Genomic DNA, 20199 nt, shown 5'->3' with positions numbered 1-20199 from the left:
ACGGCAAACTGGCTGACACTGACGGCGGCGTTGCACAAATGCTGCGCAGCTAGCGCCATTCGACGGCCAACACCGCGGTTCCTGGTGTGTCCGCTGTGCCGTGCGTGTGATCATTGCTTGTACAGCCCTCTCGCAGTGTCCGGAGCAAGTATGGTGGGTCTGACACACTGGTGTCAATGTGTTCTTTTTTCCATTTCCAGGAGTGTATTATTTTGTACATGTGTGACCTTTTTGTGTCCTCTTCCCAGTTTGACAAGTACATCTGATTTACTTAATGAGGATATTTATGGTTACAAAGAAAAAAGAAAAAACATGTGGTGACAATGCAACCTGCTAACAAAGATCATCCTCCAAAACTTTACGAGCCTAGGAAGTAAGCACAATGATTTGGACATAATAGCATATTTTAATAAACCAGATGTTTCAGTTATTACTGAGCACTGGTATACCAAAAAAGAACCTTATTATGTACCAATTAACAAAAAATTTCTGCTCGTCTTTCAGTAGGGATATCAAACCTTATGGTGATGTTGTAAAAAGTGCCAATAGTTGGTGCTCAATTCCTTATGTGTTGAAGGTGTTACTGAACTTTCTGCGATAAGCTATAGATGGGAAAGCTAATCTCTATCAATTGCTTGTAGAGAGAGATAGTAAATACTCTGGGAAAACGGCTGGGTAATAGTGCTGATAATTGTTCACAGTTTAATAAAACCTTATCTAACACAAATCAGTTTTCACTCTTAAGAATGGCGAGTGGCACACACTGATCTAACATTACTGATATGTAATACAGGGTACCCAGGACTTAGTACTGGGATACTTTCTTTTGTCGATCTATGTAAATGACAAAATAATGCTCCCCAAATTCAAGGATAGTTCTGTATGCTGATGCTACATCCATTGCATGCAAGTGTAAAGGTCATGAGCAACTACAAAAACTATGAAACTGTATTACAAATGAAATAATTCAGTATTTCTATGAAAGTCATCTCATTGTCAGCACAAGATAGCAGCAGTAATGGATTTTCACCCCACAAGACAGATTTTGAAATTCAGTTGTGCACTGGAACTGATATTGTCATCAAAGAAAACTACTGCTTGGTTACAGTTAAACTTTCTGTATTTAACATGTTATAACATGGAAACTAATTACTGTACAAGAACACAACTTGGTAGCATTAATGTCAAGGACATGAGGAAGAGAAATAATGCAGAATCAATTCAACTGAAACACTTTTAAAGTTTCCAGAATGAGAAACATCCCCCAGACTGTGGCTAAGCCATGTCTCCGCTATATCCTTTCTTTCAGGAGTGCTAGTTCTGCTAGGTTCACAGGAGAGCTTCTGTAAATTTTGGAAGGTAGGAGACGAGATACTGGCAGAAGTAAAGCTGTGAGTACCGAGCGCGAGTCGTGCTTCGGTAGCTCAGATGGTAGAGCACTTGCTCGCGAAAGGCAAAGGTCCCGAGTTCGAGTCTCGGTCGAGCACACAGTTTTAATCTGCCAGGAAGTTTCACTTTTAATGTGCTGCTACAGTACACCACACCAGTACCATTACTAGTGACGGTGATGGAGGCTGCTATGAAAAGCTTGCGATTTTATTCAAATCTGATGTGGCAAGTTAACAAAACTTTTTATCCATGTGAGTAAAATTATTGTGTAAAATTGATAGCGCAGTGAGTCTTTTCAGGGCCCTTCGGAGTCTTTCACTTACATGTCAACATATTTACTCCCTAATAGTATTTGTTGTTCATAATAGGGGTAATTTTACTCTGTTCAGTGAAATGAACTTGCAAAATACTGGAAGTAAAAACAATGTCCATGTAGACTATACATCCCTGCCTACGATTCAGAATGGAATATCACATTCTGATCGAAAGTCTTTAACAGGTTGCTGCTAGACATCAGGCAGAAAACTGAAAATCCTAAGGTAATAAAAAAATACAAACTAAAAAAAAATATAGTTCATTAGCTTCTCCTTCCATAATTATAATTAAACATAATGTTTCGACTCACGAATGCAATTGCTAGTTAATGTTAACAGTAAGGTTCAAATAAACAGGGTTTTAATGTAACCATTACATGTACAGCTGACAGTACTCATTGTAAAATTATGAAATGACTTATACAAAGTATGAGAGAAAAACAGCACTTGAATTAAAAAAAAAACACAACCTTTCTAGCTTTCAGGATTGTTACTTCCTTCCTCTGGGAAGATGAATATAGTTTGTGACTGGAAATGAGGGGAAGATCACTTACACCATCCGTATAGAACAATTATGTGACACATTCATGAGTACTGCTCCAATGTTTGAGATCCAGGTCAGATTTAAGCAACACAATGAAGCAACTCAGAGTCTGGATGCTATATAGGTTACTAGTAGTTTCAAAATATGTGCGAGTATAATGAAGATGCTTGGCAAACACATGTGAGAATCCCTGGAGGGAAAATAATGTTCTTTTTGTACAACACTATTGAGAAAATTTAGAAGGCATGAGAAATCTAGGCTCGGATGGTAGATAGCCTTTCTTCCCTCTCTCTGTTTGCGAGTGGAACACGAAAGAAAATGATTTGTAGTGGTACAAGGTACCCTCCACCAGGTACCATTTGGTTGCTTGTGTAATATTATGTACATCAAAATACGGAAGAAAATTGTGACTGCCTACTACATTAAGAATTAATAGTTGAACTAACCTAAGCTTTGTGATTTACTTCAAATGTTTTGTCCCACTGATACACTCTGACAATCAGTGACTTGCATCTATAGCAGTATTACAATTTGGAGATGTCAGTAGGCTTACTGCTTAGATCTATTAATATTCCCTCATTGAGCTCTTTTTATCTTAAGATCACATAAACTGGATTTTTGAGAAACTACGTACAGGGAGATGTGATTGGCATATAGCTGTTTGTTTACAGAAAAACAGCGATCAAAATTTAAGCATATTGGTAACACACACTGGGCAAGAGCACATATCTGGGCTAGAGCACTATACTGGATTTCGCCCCCTTCCCCCCCCCCCCTTTCCCTAGAAACCTTGGCTGGAGTAATAACTATTTGTAGCATAGTCTGAGGTCTACATTAGGTTGAAAAGCGATAATTTTTTCGACAGTTGTGGAACACAGCGAATGAGAAATAACGGTTATGATAACAGACAGACGTGTGGCTTTGCCTAATATTTGTTTGCGGCGTATTTAAATGCACTTTCCCACATTTAATGCATTTATCATAATAAAAAAATAAAACTACTGGGTCATCCCCAAAAAACATATATTAGAAAATGAACAACCATCCGACGTGTTTTGATGCATATTACTTACAGATATCGTACACAAACTGGAAAAATGCAATGGGCGTTCCACTACGTATCCTTTACCATATTTGATTTGTTTTTCCGCATTTGCTACTGCTGGTATGGGTTCAAAGACAAATTCGTGCTGCAAACGTCTCAGTGGTAGTTAGCCTACATTGGTAAGCTCAAAGCTGCAGTTAATGCGTTAAAAACATTTATACACATTGTCCTCAATGCGTAATATGTGTTATGCTATAAATCGCTCTGCCTTTCGACCAATAATTTGGGTCAACAGAAGCGTCCGATCTTACCCGTCGGCTTTGACCCGTGACGTAAGCGTGTTGTGGTGTGTGACGTCATTACGGCGCGGAGTTTGATTTGCGATTGTGGCGTGTTTGTAGATGTCTTGTTTTTGTTTGTCGTGCTCTCTGGTGGTGTGTTCATGGTTTTCGTTTGTTTCGTTTGTTTCGTGTGGTGGGGTCAGTTTTCTGTTGCTCAGGTGTTGGATTTGAAGCGGAATTTCTATTAGTGAGTTAATGGTTAATTTAATGCTCATTGCTGTACGTCGGGTGAGTTTGAACTTTTTTGGGGTAAGTTCCGTTTTTTTTTTTGGTTATTTATGTATGTACTGCTGAGTTGCGTTATGGTTTAGAGTCCATTTAAACTAGAGCTTTGCACCAGAGTTCATAATCCTACTCTGAGCACTGGACAAGTAAAGAACCACATAAAGAATGGAACACATCCCAGGAATCTCCAGTTTTGTGTTATCTGAGGTAAGTTCCGTTTTTTTTTTTGGTTATTTATGTATGTTTTGTGTATTGGGTATAGGTTGGAAACATCCGATCTCACGCGTCGGCTTTGACCCGTGACGTAAGGGACCTACACATTGATCTGTAGCGTAGCCCTGAATACGAGGTTAGGTTGGGAGTTTTTTTTTGGAATGCGGCCGCGGCAGCGGCCGCCTATGATTCGAAAATATTGATTTGACACTAATGAACATGTATACGTAATATGAAGCAATTTGATGAACATATTGATCTGTAGCGTAGCCCACTTGAGGTTAGGTTGGGAGTTTTTTTTTGGAATGCGGCCGCGGCAGCGGCCGCCTATGATTCGAAAATATTGATTTGACACTAATGAAGCCTGTGGGGGGATGGGGGTGCACTGCAGACTCCCCCCACCGCATAACGACACATGATGATCAAATTTTGAAAAAAAATGAAAAATTTTTTCCGTACCTGCTAAACTGCATAAGTGCCGATGTATGTAGGTGTAAGGGAAGCTTTCGTTTCTTAGTTTTCTATTGGGGGATGTGATCGGTAGGTTCTGTTGAGCTATATAGGTTAAGGGAAGTGTCCGATTATGGATAGGAATGTGTTTTTTGGTATTTGGTCAGTTTTGTGATGTTGATTTATTTCGTTGTTTTGCGTGGTTTTGAATGGCGGTCGGTGGCTACATTTCTGTATATTTAGTTTCTCCGCACCCAAAAACCCCTAATTTCCCACGCTTGTCCCGTTACAGTCATTAGGCTTTTTGTGAAACTTGTGTATTTCAGTGTTTACAATACGTATGCGATGTTTTTATATCCGCCATATTGGAATTGTTTATAGTCGTTTCCGCAGTATTTGTGACGTCATGGGTCAAAGCCGACGGGTAAGATCGGACGCTTCTGTATTTCCAATAATTTATCAGTTGGCTTCAATCAATCACGTAAGACTCTAATGTGTAACTTTGACTACGCTGCGGATTATTATGTCACCATAATCCAGATTATTCGCATTCAAACCTTCTTTCTACATTTAATTCTGTTAATGGAAGCTTCATTCAAACAATCTGGATTGATATGACGTTCCAAAACAATAGCTGATGGCAAGTCTGTATAAACGCTGTGGCCAATGTGTGACGTCACTTACGTCAACAGAGTTGTTTACAGGTCTAGTCACCAGGCAGCGCTGTCACGCTTTCAGCCTTACTGATGACGTCATGAAGCGATTCCTCGGGGCCCGCGAGACGCACGTTATCAGATCATGCCCTGCAGAATAAATCTTTTTGACTCTTTTTTTAAATAATATCTTCAATTTCATATGGTGTTGTAGGAGATAAGAAAAATGAGTTCAGAGGAGTATTATTTTTGAGACAAGAGTGCGCAGTGTTTGGAGAGTTAGTCAGGAGATTTGTGGGAGGAGAGTGAACAGTATTTGAAGAGTTGGTTAGGAGATTTGTGGAAATTTCTGAAAAATAGCTGTTGAATTTATTGGCAATTTTATGTGCATTTTCAACCTTTTGTCCTTCTATATTTAGTGTGATTTTATCCTCTATCCTTAACTTTCTACCAATCTGTTCATTTACTATACCCCATATGGTCTTACATTTGTTGGAAGAGCACGTAATTGTTTTATCATTATGACCTTTTTATCCCATTTGATAACTCTCCTGTATGTGTTTTTGTAATTTTTATAGTATTCCTTGAACTCTCTGGATTTGCCACTGTCCAGTTTGCTAAGTCTGTGCAGCAGCCTCATCTTTTCTGGTGAAGTTTTAATACCTTTTGTGACCCAAGCATTCTGTTTTTTGTTAGTGATAGTCTTTGTTTTCTCTGGGAAATGGCAATTAAAGTAAAATTCAAATATCTGCAGAAAATTATCATATTTTTCATTTGTTGTTGAGGAAGTAAATACACTTTGCCAGTCTTCTTTCTCTAAGCTAAGTACAAAGTTGTTTATGTTGCTATCACTATAATTTCTACATTTAACAACTGTTTCTCCTGAGATGTGGATGCCACGAACTTAGCTGAGAGCTGTAATGCGGGTGGGGTGAGGAGTTTGAGCGGCAGCTAATTTCGTCTTGCTGCCAACCATGGAAATCGTCATTGCGTACTTCTGCTTATTAGCAACATCTGCTATTTTTAAACTGCAGTTTACCTGAATCCATTTGTACTCGCAATCGATTTGACTTTAAAATTGGACAAATACTCAACAGTAGCATATATTTCTGCAGGAGATGCTAAAAGCTAAACCGGGGCCAGTGACGTGCTTACGTGTTTCGTGCAGCAATGGTGTTGACGCTCACACTGACGTATGACGCAAAATCTGGGGCGGCGTCAGATACTGTTTATTCGCAGGTAATGAGATGGCGGAGGGCTGACGATATACTTTTGTAGCAAAAGATGTTGTAACATTCTCACGTCAATTTAGAAGCGAAATCCGCCATGTGTTATGATAAAAAAATTGCAACATATTCTAAAGAAACAGGCAAATACTTGTGACGCGAAAGATACGTTTCACAACTACCCTGTTAGGATGATGACGATGATGATTAAAAATAGTGGTATCGCAGACGATAAGCTAAACAAAAGACGCAGTGAACGTAACAGTTAACGCTTTGTTGGTGCTGACATTTTAGCGATTTTGATTGAGGTAAACTCACGCTGCAGTGTTCTTCTTCGGTACGTGAAAAATTTGTGCAATACGCACGTTTGTTTATGTATGTAAAAACCGAGGTACATTTATTGCTTTGTGTAACACCGCGTGTCTAAGATGGTGTTTACTGTTCGAGTCGCTTCTGCGAAATCTTTAATTTATTGTATTAATAACTGTCTGTATTGTGAAATATTCCGAAGTTTCGAGCATTCGCGGATGCCGCGATAAACTCGTACTGTTGTCGTCATTTGCAGGCTTAAACTTAATTGTGCTGTTGTAAAATTTGTGAGAACAGTAGTAGGCATATCCTCGTTCAAAACAATCGTTCTCGTATTTCATTGTACAATTACTTGCGAAATAGGTTATTTTGAGAATTTTCGGACGCTTACAAAACTATAGTTCCGTAATTTACCGGTACGAGTGTTTTGGATACGTAATTTATTTCGTAGCAAATCAGCGTTTGTGGTTCACAGTTCAGCCAAAGAATACATCACACATGAATTTCATTGTTGTCAACGCAGGTAAACGTGCGTTTTTGAGAATATGCGGAAGCTACCCTTGTCCGTTGCATAATATACGAGCAAATTTGTAGCAAATCGGCGTTTGTGATTTAGTTACTGTAGCAGATTTTCTAACTAACAAGTTGCGTTGCATATCTCTCTCTCTCTCTCTCTCTCTCTCTCTCTCTCTCTCTCTCTCTATATATATATATATATATATATATATATATATATATATATATATATATATATATATAATCTGCATTTGTCATAAATTATCCCTGTTTTCGAGTTGGCTAACAACTATAACTAATCTTAATTTTTAACACGTTTTTGTTTTGCCTTAAAAGAAATCTAGTTTTGTGTATTATTTGCTACTTTTAATCCGTTAGATAAAAGGTTGCTAATTCCCTATAAGAATGCAACGGATTAAAAGATAAACAGCGGGCTTAATTTAAAGTTATTTGTTCACTGCCTAGTAACATATTGCACTAGCAGAATGCAGCCCATTGTGAATACTGTTCTCAAACATGGGATGAGTTGGTTGCCACTCGTAAGAAGGTGGAAATTGTCCAGACTACTGTCAAATGATTGGCAGCTGCAGCGAATTGCTGCTGGAAGAGTTCCCGAGAGTCGTGTGTATGTGATACCCGTACCAGAGGTACCTCAAGTACTATCCTATTCTGTTGATCCTGTCTCCTATGCAGAAAGTACAGGATCTACCATTACTAATCCACTTGCCTGTGAGTGGCATGTCAGTGGTATATATATGCATTGTGCACAGGGTGGAAGGGGGCCAAAACCCCAACCAACAAGTTTGAGGTGCTTTCACCGAAACTGACACTAACCAGTGGGAATCACTTTACCTGTTTTGGGGAAAACTCTTCTTCCCGGTGTCAGGAGGCGGCAGATGCAAAAGGGTAGGGTCTATTAATCATTGGCAGTTCAAACATACGGCAAATGATGGTATCCCTTAAGGAAATGGCAGCAAAGGGTAGGAAAGGACATCAGGTGCAGTCAGTGCACATACCTAGGGGCCTCATTCAACATGCTGAAGAGGCTACTCCAGCAGCCATTGAGGGAACTGGGTGTAACCAACTGGAGTTAGTGCCGCACATTGGAACAAATGATGCGTGTTGTCTGAGCTCCAAAGTCATTTTGGGTTGCTCCAGTGTCTGGCAGAGAAGGTTGAGAAGACTAGCCATGCATGTGGAGATCCAACGAAGCCCACAGTTTGAAGAATTGTCCCCAGAACTGATCGTGGCCCTTTGGTTCTGAATCGAGTGGAAGGATGGAACGAGATACTTCAAAGATTCTGTGACCAGCTAGGATGCAGCTTCCTGGACTTGCTCCATGGGGTTGACAACTGTGTGGTCCCCGTAAATAGGTCAAATGTGGACTACACATCAGAAGCCAGTGCACAGGTAGCTGACGGTGTGTGGCTGCAGTCAAGGCTTCTTAGATTAGGTGACTCTCCGTCCAATCCAGTAACAGTAGCTGTTGGATACCCAGAAACATCAGTGTAAGATCCAAAGAAATTCTTCTCACAGGTGAGAGTATTAAAATCCTAATGGTAAATTGCCAAAGCATTCCCAACAAAGTGCCAGAGTTTGACGTGCTCGTGAAAAGCAGTGAATCCCACATAATAGTAGGTACAGAACGCTGGTTGAAACCTGAAATTGATAGCAGTGAAATTTTTGGGAAAATGTTGAGTGTATATCAAAAGGATAGGCAAACGGGAAGTGGAGGTCGTGTATTTGTTGCACTTGACAAGAAACTCAAATTCACCAAGATGGAAATTGAGTCTGTTTGGGCAAGACTCAGTATTAGTGGTGTACATAAAATGATAATCGGGTTTTCCTACCGCCCACCAGACTCACTTTCTGATGTAACCAAAAACTTCAAAGAAAACCTTATTTCACTTGTACTTCAGTTTCCCTATCATATTGTAATCAATGATGGAGACTTTAACAATCCAACAATCAATTGGGAAAATTACAGTTTCGGGTCATTCCATATCAAATCACCCAATAAAAAATAAATTTTACACCCACCTCCTTAGATTTTCATGAAATTTGGCTCAAATGGTTCTAATACCATCCTGACAACACCTGCAAATTTTTTTTGCTGTATCTCTTATAGCTTTTTTATAAATTTTTAAAGTTTTTATGTTTTGCGTTTTCCGAACCTTCGGAAATGGTAAATTTAATTTGTATTCAAAACTTTAAAATGGCTTATCTTAAAAACTCTTTAAGTTAACATCATGAATTTTTGCAGAAAGTTTATTTATTATACATATTTGAAAATAAAAATGATACTATTAAAATAAATTAATATTTTCTATGAAAAAAATTATATATGTATTTTTTTTCTTTTTTTTTTAAGGATGTTTTGTTTTATAAGAACTGCAATATTTAGAGTCTCAGACCTGATAGAATGCTCAAATTTGTTTTAATTTACTCTTAAACATATAGGCTACTTGATAAAACAAAAATAATGATGGCTTTTTAACATGTTTAATAATTATAGTAGATTACATTAGAATTATGTACAAAGATAGTGTACTTACAACACTTATGTATAATCTGATTGCTTGAAACATTGAATTTTTTGAGTAATTTTGTCAGAATTTCTGCATCTTCTTCATCATTGAATATTGTTTTTACCAGTCCAAAGTACCAGTTACCATCATAATTTGCAGCCACATAGCTATTTATGGATGGTTCAACACGAACCCAATTAGAAGAAGAATGGAAAGAAAAGACTAAGGAGGGTTTTACACTATCTGTAGTCCTTCTAATTTCAAGGTTGTTTGTTGGAAGTGGTTTGAAGTTATGAAAACTTCTTGTTCCAGAAATGGTTCGGGTTGCTGAAAAACGTTTTTCTAGTTTTAGCCATAGCAAATCAGCTTCTTTTTTGTCAATAAAGTGGAAATGAATGTTTTCAATATTTTTTTCACAAAACTTGTACACATCGATTGCTGTCATTATTTGTTCTTCATCTGAAATCTGTAGACTGGCTTTCCTTAAAATTCTTTTAATAGTTCCTCCTAGGCCATCACAAATTGACTTCCCATGACTTGTTGCAAAAAAAGAGTGTTGGGCCTTCAAATTAAAGTCTCTCAAGTGTTCAGTCAAATTTTTAAAACTGTTTCTATTTGTGTACTGCCCAGCACAACCATCTGTAAAGTAGTGAACTGAGTCAATGTCAATGTGATGTAATGACAGCCACTTTGTAATTTCTTTTTGTACAAAGTTAACAAAACTAGTGTCATGTTCTTGGTCATCACTAATAAAACAGTGGTTGGAAACAAAAACATTGTTTTCCTCATTTCTTAGAAAAACTCCAACTGGGTGTAGAGTACAACCACCTCTATTCCAGTGGTAACTTTGGATCTCATTTTGTATAACAAAGGAATAATTTTCACTGAAATCCATCACAATAATTGCTGTTTAGGGTGGTGGGTCTTCTTTCAATCTTTTAAAGGCTGCTGATTGGGATTTTGCTATAAACGAGTGCGGGGTGAGCTTTTCCAATGACCTAGCCAATAAAGAAATGTAGTCTTCAACACTGATAGACTGTTTGATCATTTCTGCCCTGTCTGTGTTAACCCACTGACTGGTTACAATTTCTTCTTCTAAATCATAATCTTCACTTAGTTTTTCAGTTAAGTGCTTAGTTAGTGCAGTATTTGCAGGACAGCTGTGGCAATGATGTAGCATGCAGTTTTGGTTTTCCGTGTTGCACACAAGCATCTTAATTAGGTCTTTATAAGATTCTTCAATTTTCACAGCATCCACTAATAGTTTAACATTCTGGTGGATACTGCATACACATACAATGTGTGTGCCTGCAGCACCAGCAAGGATACACCATTTAGGTCTCAAGAAACAAAATGTTGAAAATCCTACTTCTACCTCAGGATTCTCCCATTTGAAAGAATAGTAGAGTTCTCTCAAGTTACACAAAATGAGTCTTTTTGCATGTACACATTTTTTTGAACACTTACTTTGTCTTTTGTTCGAGGTAGCACTCTGGAACTTTCATCCTTTTCATAAAAATCTGTTACAAGTCATACTGTATTTTCAGAAAGAGTTTTACCTTTTTTTGGACCAGGAGTTTCCAAAATACCCTTTTCAGATTTTAGCTTTCTAGCTTGTCGCACCATGTACTCACTTACATTAAATTCCTTCATCACTTTATTTCGACTCCAAGAATCTGGAGCCAAGGTCAGAATCTGGATTTTTCTAGACCTCCCAACAGATGAAATCTTCTCTTTCATAAGAGGAATCATTACATCAAAATCCTTTGCTTTCTCAATCACACTTGTATCTTCTTCGTCATCATCAGAACTTGGTGCATCATATTTTAATGCTTTTGAAACCGCCTTTTTTGCAGTCTTTTTCAATACTGCTAACCTCCCTTTTAAAATAAGACCCTTTACTTTGTTCTGACAAGCCATGAAGCTTTATCGGTGTTAAACCTAAATTATCAAGAGCAATGCTTGTTTGTATGAGGGATTCATTTCTGGATTCCAATGATTCTAATTCAACAATGACTTCATCATCTGTTTCACTTTCATTGACATCAACTCTTAATTTTTCCTCACAAAAGTTACAGCATGTTGAGCAAAGCTTTTTTCCAGGTTTTATGCTAATATTTTTTGTCAGTAATTGTTTAGAAAGATCCAAGCCTACACTTCTCAATGATTTTTTGATGGGCTTTTTGTGTTTTTTAGTGGGTCTGCACATGTTGTTTGATACTTTTCAAAAACATTTAAAAAGTAGTAGCTGTGATGTGAACATATATTCTTAAATTCACACAGATTAATTCCAGATCGTAAGTGGATCAAATCCTTTTCTTCCTCACTCAATTCAGATACTGGTTGTAACTTTTTTGAAGGTGGGTAAGTTGTTTGGAAACAGTCAGATTTTTTAGATAACCCTATGCTACAGGTTTGAATATCTGACATACTGATTTCACTTTTGAATGATTAATGGAAAATCTCATAGAGATGTGAAACAAATACTAACAAAGAGATAGAGGGGCTGGCCAGTACTTACCTCAGCTCAGTACAGCCGATAGATACACATAAAACAGAACTGAAAATTTACAATCCTAGCTTTCAGAACTTTGTTCCTTCATCAGGGAGGAGAGAGGGGAAAAAGGGAAGAAGGGAAAGTGGATTCAGTTACTCACAACCCAGGTTATGAAGCAACAGGGAAAGGTAAACAGGGAGGGTAGCAAGGATGGAGGCATGGTTTACCTTTCCCTGTTGCTTCATAACCTGGATTGTGAGTAACTGAATCCACTTTCCCTTCTTCCCTTTTTCCCCTCTCTCCTCCCTGATGAAGGAACAAAGTTCTGAAAGCTAGGATTGTAAATTTTCAGTTCTGTTTTATGTGTATCTATCGGCTGTACTGAGCTGAGGTAAGTACTGGCCAGCCCCTCTATCTCTTTGTTAGTATTGATTTCACTTTTGGTCTGATTACTGTTCTGGTTACTTTTATAGGATATTGGAAAAGAATCTCTGTAAACTAAGTAACAGTACTTACTGAAAGTTTGAATAAACTTAATAAAATACTATCCAAGCACTATTTAACACTGTAATAATTTTTTACTTCAAAACACAGGAGTAACAAAACAAAATCCAAGCGTACATTGTTACTCCAAGAGGACAAAAACTTATTTTCGGTGTCTAAGTCACTTGGTACTTTTTATTTTTAAAATATAATTAATATTATTTTAAAAATTAGATAACTATTAAACAGGTTAAAAAGCCAACATAATTTTTCTTTTATCTAATATCCTATACAATTAAGAGTATTTTAAAACAAATTTGAGCTTTCTATCAGGTCTGAGACTCTAGATATTGCAGTTTTTGTAAAACTAAACATCTGTTAGCTAAAAAAAATATTAAAAAACTTGTAAATTTTTTTTTCATTTGGAAGATTTTAATATATCTTTATGGTAATTTTTTTTAACATTTAGATATAATACACAAACTTATTCTGAAATTTCATACTGATATCTTGAGTATTCTTTTATATACAAATTTTTTTAGTTGTGAGGACACGTTTAAGCTACGATTTCCGACTGCTGAAACAACGCCAAATCTAAAAACTTTAAAAATTTACATAAAAAACTATAAGAGATAGACCAAAAAAATTTTACAAGTGCTTTCAGGATGATAAAAGAAGTAATTGTACCAAGTTTCATCAAAATCTGACATGGTTGGTGTCAAGGCCTGGGTGACTTGACATGGAATGACCCTTTCTTAGTTGTGGTTGTGATAAGACTTCCTGTGAAACATTCCTAAATGCCTTCTCTGAAAACTACCTAGAACAGATAGTTGTTTGTTAAACAGGCATTTTTCTGGTGACTCTTTATAGGGCAGTTAGTTCCTTGTCTTAGTTCATAGAAAACAGTGTAGTATGATGTAGATTAAGACTGCAGAGACAAATCAGGTACAGCTCACCGGTTAGCAGACAGAATATGATGGCACTGGTCGCCGCAGCCAACAGTGCACTGGCCACGCCACACCAACGGCGGCCAAACCTTGCTGCACAGTAGTTCACTATGTAGTAGGCGGGGAACTGGGCTGCACCCTGCGCCACTATTCCCAGGAAAGGGTTCACACTCAGCTGGCTCACTGCTATCACCGGTGAGTACATGGTCAGCAGGTGCACCGACCTAGTAACAACCAAAACATTATTTGGTCTCATTCAACAAATTTCAAAACGATGACGCTCTTTTCAACACATTTTGAACATTTACTTTATTAGAAACGGGAATTACAATTTATTATAAGGCTAAATTTACAGCAACAGTAAACATAATGCACTGTTTTAGCATTATTTTAAAGATGGAACTTCTACAGTGACCTTTCCGCCCCACAAAGCGAGCTGTGGACACAGCTGTACTGGAAACTAACAAAGTCACCTAAGTAGGTATAATGATTCCAGCTGCATGTAGTGCACATTCTTGCATCACATTTCCAGCACTGAAAGTTGATCACAGAATATTCCTTTGTGAGCAGCTGTGATGACTTGTTAGTAATGTCATTAAATTTACTAACAATGAGAAGGAGAAAGAAATAACAGTGATGATGGAAAATGTAATGAGATGTGCAAGCAAAATGTTGAGTACAAGGGTGGTTTGATATACCATCTAAATTTCTGTAAAAGAATGGAATATTTTTGTTGCACCTTCGGGGTGGTAAGCTTGATTATTCCAAGGACTGTATAAAGAATTTCAACAATGTACTGCACACAGTTCATTGTTGACAGCTGTCTGAATTGGTCAGTGTATCGACTACAATTGAAGGAGGAGAAAACTTAAGTTTCGTGCTGCTTTAACATCTTCATTTGAAGGATTGGACTGCCGCACAAATCAAAACAGAATTGGATGAAGTTGACATGGACTCTGAACCATCATTGAATACTCGGTAATGATTTTAAACGTGGCCAGACAAGCACAGAAGATGAAGTACCCTCCTGCCATCCAGTTGAGGTCACTACAAAGGAAACCATTGACAAAATCCACAATATGGTAGTCCAAGAATGCCGAATGAAAATTCATGAGATTGTTGAGACTCTAGGCATTTCAACTGTGTTAGTGCATAATATCCAGCATGGAGAATTGGTTATGAAGAAGCTGTGTGCGAGTTGGGTGTGGCAATTACTTACAGTTGACCAAGAGTGCATCTGGCACAACATTTCAGTACAATGTCTGGAGATGTATAATTGCAATCTACAATACTTTTTGCACTGATTATTGACTGTTGATGAAACCTGTATCCATCATTACACACAAGAGTCAAAACTGCAGTCAAAACACCGGCCAAAGGTGGGTGAAAGAAGGCAAAGACAACTTTGTCAGCTGGTAAGGTGATGGCCACTGTTTTTTGGATTTACAAGGAATAATCCTGATAGATTACTTGGAAAAAGGCAGACCATACCTAGACCCAATATGCTTCATTACTGTATCATTGGCTGAAAAGAAGACCAAGCTTAGAATACAAAACAGTGCTCTTTCACCAGGATAGTGCACCATCTCACACTTCAGCAATAACTATAATGAAAGTGCACAAATTAGGCTTTGAATTGGTTCCTCATCCACGCTGTTCACCAGACACTGCCCTAAGTGATGTCTTCATGTTCCTTTACTTAAAACTTTGGTTTTCTGGGAAGAATCAATGGGTATTGTACAGCGTTTGACAGGGCCTTTTCTTCCAGTGGGATGAAAAAGCTGGAGGATCGCTGGAACAAGCTTATATTCCTCAAAGGAGACTATTTTGAGAAGTAAGGTGAATTCTTTATGAAACAAACTTTTTTTTTTTTTTCCGTGTTTATCAAACCATCCTTGAAAGTTGATAGCATGCAAGTTACCGTACAGCAGTAGACACTCAGTGCTCAGCAGAGTGGGATCCAAGCATCCAGAAGCAAAGTGCACACAATAGTTATCCAAATGACTATATGCATGAATGTGTCATTAGGCAGCAATTACTACACTATTATTCACAATACAAATATCAATTGTGCAAAAACTTGACCGCTTTTGTCATTCAGAATTAGGATTGAGGGCTAGCAAGCAAACTCAGATAATTTATTCTGTGAATAGGACTGGGAGTAAAAGAAGGCAGAAGAAATGAGCCATCATGTGCGAATGCAGTGCTACTGTTTCCAAAAAGGTACATTACACAGTAAATAAGTGTTGTTACAATGGTAGTCTGTGAGGAGTACTGTGAAAAATGTGTCAGTCAAAGTTTACATGTTGTGCTAGCATAGGTGTGGATTCGGATTATGTGTGATCCACATCTTAGCTTGAGACTGATGTGTAATTTGCATCTTCAGATCGAAAGAGATACTGCAACCTTACATTAATGATGACTTCATACATACATTTTGATATCACAGAATTGTACGCATAGCTTACATTTTATAATCTCATGGGAATATTGTTTTACTAGGTGCATATAATAACAGATTTGCTATATGTGGAACTAATAAAGACAAAGCAGAAACCTGTATAAAAGAAGACAATGTTTGAAAGGGAATTTAGAAATGGAAAATCTTGAGTAATTGTAACAAAAAGAATAATGAGCAGAGAGGCCATTTAAGTATTGTTAGTTGTTAGTTAGTTAGTCCCATGTTCCATGGATCATTTGCATGATAAATTTTAATGTTGTGGAATAAGTCATTTTACATTTACACTACAAATTAAATTGTAAATATGGCTACATATTGAACACTTGTAAATCTTTTTTTAAATGTTAACTCCACAGATGTGAGTTAGTAATTCCTATCCAATACCTTTTGCACATTACAATAATACAGATTCTTTTATGGAGTAGGAGGAGTAGTCAAGGGCAAATTTTACTTTGCCATCTGTCAGGCACTTAACATCACTGGGTAGGTTATTAGAATTTTAAATAGCGGCATTCTACACCCCTTTTTGTGTTTAAGACAACCTTAATGTGGAGTAATGAGTGTTCTTTTTCCTTCTGGTGTTGTAATTATGTACAGCATTGTCTGTTTTGAACTGTAGTGGATTATTTACAACATACTTCACAAAGGAATAAATATACTGTGAAGCAGTGCTGTAGTCAGAATGCCCATCTCTTTAAACAGATGTCCAAAGATGATTGTGGGTGATCAGCACATATTATTCTTAAAGTACATTTTTGAGCAATGGAGACTTTCTTTCTTAAAGAAAAGTTACCCTATACTATAATTTCACATAACATTGTTGAATGAAAATACCAAAATATGTCATCTTACTTATTTGCCTCTAATCAAAATTTGCAATGATCCTAAGTGCAAATGTGGATGAACTCATTTTGGGAGTTCCAAAATGTGCTTTTTCCAATTTAAATTCTCATTAATAGGGACAGAAAGTAATTTTGAAGTTTCCATCCAATAAATTATTTCTTATCCACCCGTTACACTTATCATTGGTTTTGTACCCCTAGATGTGCAGAACAGAACATATTGTGTTTTCTTAAAATTGATGGTGAGACCATTCGCAGAAAACCAGTCAATGACACTTTGAAGAAAATTGTTTACTGTTTCTTCTGTTACACTATGTATGCCTTGACTGATTAAAATACTAGATCCATCGGCAAAATGAACTAATTCTCGTAGTTTTATATTAGATGGAAGGCCATTAGATATACATGGAACAATAGTGGACCTAAAATTATGCCTTAGGGAACTCCATATATGATTTCTCCACAGTCACAATAAAGTTCCCAAACTACATTGGTTGATTTACTAAGAACAACTTTCTACATTCTTTTGGTTACGTATGACATTATACATTGGCTGTGTGCACTGTCAATCCCCTAAAACTTCTGTTTGTCTAGGAGAATATTGCGAGTTACACAGTGAAATGCCTTCTAAAGGTCACAGAAAGTATCAACCAGCGTTGTTTTGTTATTTAAGACTTGTAAAATTCATTGAGCAAACAGGTAAATGGCATTCTCAGAGCAGCAACTCTACTGAAATCCTGTGATCTATGATTTGCTGGGGATATTGTTGTTGTTTAGGTGAGATACTATTATAGAATACACCACCTTCTCAAAACCTTTGGGAAATGATGTCAGTAGTTAAATAGGTCAGTAGTAACTGACACCTCATGACTGTGCGGCTGGTCCCGGCGGAGGTTCGAGTCCTCCCTCGGGCATGGGTGTGTGTGTTTGTCCTTAGGATAATTTAGGTTAAGTAGTGTGTAAGCTTAGGGACTGATGACCTTAGCAATTAAGTCCCATAAGATTTCACACACATTTGAACATTTTGAACAATGTCATATTTCAGTCTCTGTGGGAAAATGCCCTGAGTTAGTGACGTGTAATGTATTTCAAATAAAGCAGGGCTTGTTATATGGGAACATATAAATTTGTTAACATTGAGTATAGATTTAAGTTCAGGAATCTTTTATGAAAGTATTTGTATGGAGTGTAGCCATGGATGGAAGTGAACCATGGACAATAAGTAGTTTAGACAAGAAGAGAATATAAGCTTTAAAAATGAAGAATTCTGAAAATTAGATGGGTAGATCACATAACTAATGAGGAGGTACTCAATAGAATTGGGGAGAAGAGGAATTTGTGGCACAACTTGACTAGAAGAAAGGGATCAGTTGGTAGGACATGTTCTGAGGCATAAAGGGATCACCAATTTAGTATTGGAGAGCAGCGTGAAGGTTAAAAATCATAGAGTGAGACCAAGAGATGAATACTCTAAGCAGATTCAGAAGGATATAGGTTGCAGTAGCTACTGGGAGATGATGAAGCTTGCACAGGATGGAGTAGCATGGAGAGTTGCATCAAACCAGTCTCAGGACTGAAGACCACAACAACAACATATTTAGTAATCTATTGGAAGCACACTCCAAACCAGATGAACGTCTGTTCTTGAGAGAATACATAATTTTCTTAATTTCAGAAGAAGAATTTGGAATTCATTGATGCGAATGAATTTTATGAGACCACTTTGTCGACATACTGCTGTCATTTTTCTCTTGAACTGTTTGTCCTTGTACTTTCTACAACATTTAAGAAATGATTGTGAAATATATTTGCTACCTGTGACTCATCATTTATAGCCCTTACATGCATTTCAGTAGTGATGTTATCCTGTTCTGTGGCTGGTTGTCCTGTCTCTCGTTTCACTGTGTTCCATATTGCCCTAAATCTGTTGTCAGAATTACTAATTTCTGATGTGATCTATATGTTCCTTGATTTTTTAATAACTTTTGTTACTCATTTTGAGTTGGTTTTGTAGTGTGCAACTACTACAGGATCTCTTACTTGCCTTTATGAACAGATAAATTTCCCTTTTCTTTCACAAGATGCAGTACTTTTCCCCTCCTCCTCACCCACTGCTCGAAACCTATTGCCCTCCATATAAATCACAGGAATTAAAAAATGGGTGATGGGTCATTGTGCTAGTGGTTGGGGATGTGGGCACAGCCTGCACAATTGACTGATTTTTCCAAGATGGCGAAACTATCACATCATATGGCAGCCAATATGTCAAAATGTTTTCAATATGGTGGCTGATCAGAAGATGGTGCTCTGTATGACTTAACTTGCCCTTATAAGTTCCCGTCCCCTCACCCTCACCCAAAGAGGAATCAGCTTCTGTACCTGATACCCACTCCATCTACAGGCCACAAGTGGCCCATCGGGACCATCCGACCGCCGTGTCATCCTCAGAGGGGGATGCGGATAGGAGGGGCGTGCGGTCAGCACACCGCTCTCCTGGTCGTAATGATGTTATTCTTGACTGAAGCCACTACTATTTGGTCGAGTAGCTCCTCAATTGGTATCATGAGGCTGAGTGCTCCCCAAAAAAGGGCAACAGCACATGGTGGCCTGGATGGTCACCCATCCAAGAGCCAACCATGCCCGACAGCACTTAACTTCGGTGATCTCACGGGAACCGGTATATCCACTGTGGCAAGGCCATTGCCTTCTGTACCTGATACCATGTTTCATTATTGTTACATGATAGAAAATGGAGGAGGCAACTAGCATACTTTTGCTAAGTAAAAATGACTCAAAATTAAAAATAGCCCAATTGTGCAAAGTAAAAATGAAGCAGCCCACTTATCCCATTATAGTTTACTTGTTAAAACAATTACGGTCGTGTTTATTACATTGCAGTTGTTAAACACAGACAAGGAATAGTTTAGTGTATTAATGTAACAAATTGCTCAAGGACTCCCGTATGTGTTGTATATGCTTATTGCAGGCTGTATTTATTTAGACATTATAACAAGTTTGGCATTGGCATCATTAAACAGTCCGTATGCTTAGCTGATTGGTAACGTGCTTGCCTCCCATGCGGCAGGCCTGGGTTCGATCTCTGGCTGGGTTGGAGAGTTTATCTGTTCATGGATCGGGTGTTATGTTGTCCTCATCATCATTTCATCCTCATCACTGGCACATAAGTCACCCAATGTGGTGTCACTGAAATATGAC

At 37.7% G+C, this 20199-nt stretch overlaps 1 pseudogene; it reads right to left on the bottom strand.

The window, feature by feature from the left end:
- Positions 1 to 19570: 19570 nt before the first annotated feature.
- LOC126476081 (5S ribosomal RNA) lies at positions 19571 to 19688 on the bottom strand (annotated as a pseudogene).
- Positions 19689 to 20199: the final 511 nt, after the last annotated feature.

This window comes from Schistocerca serialis, chromosome 4 (assembly GCF_023864345.2).
Source record: "Schistocerca serialis cubense isolate TAMUIC-IGC-003099 chromosome 4, iqSchSeri2.2, whole genome shotgun sequence".
Classification (NCBI taxonomy): Eukaryota; Metazoa; Arthropoda; class Insecta; order Orthoptera; family Acrididae; genus Schistocerca; species Schistocerca serialis.
This window is presented reverse-complemented; position numbering and strand designations above follow the sequence as displayed.